Genomic DNA, 3,140 nt, shown 5'->3' with positions numbered 1-3,140 from the left:
GCGCCGAGCCGGGTTCCCGGTCTGCACGATCGCGGTCCCCAGGGAGGGAGGCGCGGAGCCGGGACCCCGGGGCGTGAACTTCGGGCTCTCAAGCTCCAAGAGCCAGAATCCCGGGTCTCTGGGAGTGGGGTCCAGCAGTCCGAATTTCTTGGTGTTCTAAGTGGGGGATGCTGGGAGTTTCGACTCCAGACTCAGACTCGGGCGCTGGGAACTCAAATTTCCTAGTGTTCTAGGCAGAACTGTAGGGGTACGGGCTCCGGAGTTCCCCTACCTCTAGAGGCAGGGATCAAATCACCTCGAGGCGGGTGCGCACGGGGTCCCAAACTCCTGGGTCCCCTTGAAGTGGGGGACGCAGCCCCAGTCTAGTTAAGGCGCTAAAAGTCCAGGACCCTAAGTTCCTCCACCCCGACGGTCTTTGACTCGGATTTCTGGGAACTGCTTGAGGGAATTACGGTTCTGGATCCTGAGTTCTTCAGACCGGGGTTCGAGACGCTCGGCCTCCCGGGTCCCGCGGGGCAGATGTCCTGGACTCCTGCCTACTCCAGGAGGGGGCGCTGGGCACCTGAGGTCCTTCAGCCCGGACGCGGGGGTCTGGACTTCCAGGTCTCTCAAGACGTGGTACAGAAGTCCCGGACGTCTGGGTGTAAGTGAGCCCTCAGCCTCCGGGGCCGACGGCACCCGGATCTGGTGGTGGCAGTGCCACATCTGGGGCGGGACAGTCGGTCCCAGCTTTGGGGCGGGGGGCGGTCGCCCGAGGTTTCCCATCCCCCTTCCCCCGCCGCCGGGGCTCATATCCTGTTCCCGCCCACGGGGGGGAGGGGCCGCCTTCCGGCCGGCCCGCCAGCAGAGTTAAGGCCCCGCCTCCTTGGCTTCTGAATATTCATGAGGAGGCGAGTCCTCCGGCAGGCCACTGCCCCACATTCCAAGCGGCTCGAGACTTTTCCCTTTTACAGCAAGGGCCTGTGAGGCGTGAGAATCCGGAACTAGTCATTCTCTTCCTCTTATTGGTCAACCAAAGGATCCTATTTGCATATCCAATCTGGGGTGGGGCTGTCCAGCGGTCACGTGGTCATAAGTAAGTGAAGGACCTAACTGCTAGAAAGTGCGGCCAGGGCTCCAGTGGCGCAATCGGTTAGCGCGCGGTACTTATATAACAGTGCAGGCGGAGCGATGCCGAGGTTGTGAGTTCGATCCTCACCTGGAGCACTGCTTTTCTGTGTTTAATTTGGCACTTTTTTATTTTCAAATCTATATAATCTTATATAAGCAGTTTACAAGTAAGTCAGATTACCTGCGTCACTTAGAAGAATTAACATTTTCGGGCTCAGACATCTTTGGTGAACACGAGTGTTCTGTATTGTGGAATTGTGTCGTTCCAGTTCTGGACACCAGGGGGCAGTATTACCCCTCAGTAGATAGTTGAGTCTAGAATTGAGTTTGCAAATCTCAGCTAAGACTTCTGTAGTGATGTTTGACAAGCTGTGGGTCATCCGCCTGAAGAATTAGAGGGAAGGGGAAGTAAAAATAATTAAGATATGTTATGTATATGTACCATCTCCCCACAATGTAACCATGCATTGCAAACTTGTACTAAAAAAATTAAAATAATTTTCATTAATTTTTTTGTACTAGGGATTGAACTCGGGACTTTGTGCTTGCAAGGCAGGCGGCATCACCACTGAGCTAAATCCTAAAATAACTTTTAAAAGAATTAAGTATGGCCAGGCATGGTGGTGGCACACACCTGTAATCCCAGCACTTGAGAGGCTGAGGCAGGAGGATTGCTGTGAGTTTGAGGCCAGCCTGGTTGGGATATGTATGTAGTTCAAGGCCAGTCTGACCTGCTTAGTGAGACCCTGTCTTAAAAACAAAAAAGAAAAAAAAATAAGTACATTTGTATGGTAGGTGGCAACAAACGTCATGGAGAAAGCAGAGCAAAGTAAAGAAACTGAAGAAGTGAAGGCAGGTGGTGTGGTCTCATTATAGTACTCAGGGACAGTCTCATCAGAGACCTGAAGGAGGGAGTGGGCCAGGGGGACAGCAGAGGTGTTCCAGGCAGGCAAAACAGCCAGGGCTGCACCTGGGAAGCCAGTGTGAGAGCAGGCAGAGCCGGGGAAGGGGACGACATGGGAGCCAGGCTGTGTGGGCTGAGAGGACCTCAAGGTAGACTTTAATTTGAGATCTGACTCAGATGTCCTAACAGGCTTCCCTTGGAAGCCTCTTGCGGGTGTGGGGAAAGAGACTGAGGGCAGAGGCCCTTGTAGAATTTAGGGAGAGGCTTCCTTAAAGGGTCAGTTGGGAGAGGACAGGTAGGACCACGTGGAGGGTCATGGTGATGCTGGAGGGTGGGTTGTGGATCACTGTGTGTAGATCTGTCTGGAAGGTGATCACACAGGATAGCTCTTGGACTGGGCTGTGGGTTTGAAGGAGGAAGCAGAGGCCTTCCAGGTAGCTGAACCCTGGTAGCTGGTGGCAGGTGTAGTTTCCTTAGATGATAGTTTTTTGTTTTGTACCTGGGATCAAACTCGGGACCTTGTGCTTTCAAGGCAGGTGGAGGAACCACTGAGCTAAATGTCCAGCCCTGGGTATGGTTTTGTTTCAGTGCTGTGGATGGAGCTCAGCACTTAACACATAATTCAGTACTCTACCACTGACCTACACCTTTGGCCCAGTGTTTTTGTTATTTTAGTTTTGGGAGGGGCAAGAGAATCTGTTCTGGCTAAAGAAATGACCGGCAATGGCTGCTTCTGGTTCTTTCAGAGTCCAAATCTGTTTCTGTAGATGGCTAGGCACTGCTTGCTCTCTGCCTTCAGGTCTCTGTTTCCCTCTTTTTCTCGTAGCCCTCTTCTACACACCACAGCCTGTGCCTTTTCCCAAAGGTTAGCCGTTTCCTGGAAGGGAAAACCAAGGGCCAGAGAGATGGGGAAAGGGACCAGGAAGGACTGCGGCGGGGAGCGGGAGGGGAAAGAAGGGGCAGGAGGGTTAAAGGAGGCTGCGGCGCAAGAGGACAGGATAGGAGGGGGATGGGTCGGCAGGGCAGGAAGAACAGTGGAAAGAAGAGGAACTGGGAGGAATGGGGATAAGGGACAGGAGGGCGGGAGGCCGACGGGGCACTGGGAGAGGAGCAATGGGGAAGGAGA

At 53.7% G+C, this 3,140-nt stretch overlaps 1 non-coding gene across 1 annotated transcript; it reads left to right on the top strand.

The window, feature by feature from the left end:
• The first annotated feature begins 1,113 nt into the window (after positions 1–1,113).
• Positions 1,114–1,206, top strand: Trnai-uau. The gene is given in 2 exon segments: positions 1,114–1,151; positions 1,171–1,206. It is a non-coding gene; the product is annotated as a tRNA-Ile (tRNA).
• Positions 1,207–3,140: the final 1,934 nt, after the last annotated feature.

The sequence above is a fragment of the Fukomys damarensis genome, unplaced genomic scaffold, assembly GCF_012274545.1.
Source record: "Fukomys damarensis isolate Sample0158 unplaced genomic scaffold, DMR_v1.0_HiC HiC_scaffold_19, whole genome shotgun sequence".
NCBI classification, from domain to species: Eukaryota; Metazoa; Chordata; class Mammalia; order Rodentia; family Bathyergidae; genus Fukomys; species Fukomys damarensis.
The sequence above is the reverse complement of the archived record's forward strand: the minus strand, read 5'-3'. Positions and strand labels throughout refer to the sequence as shown.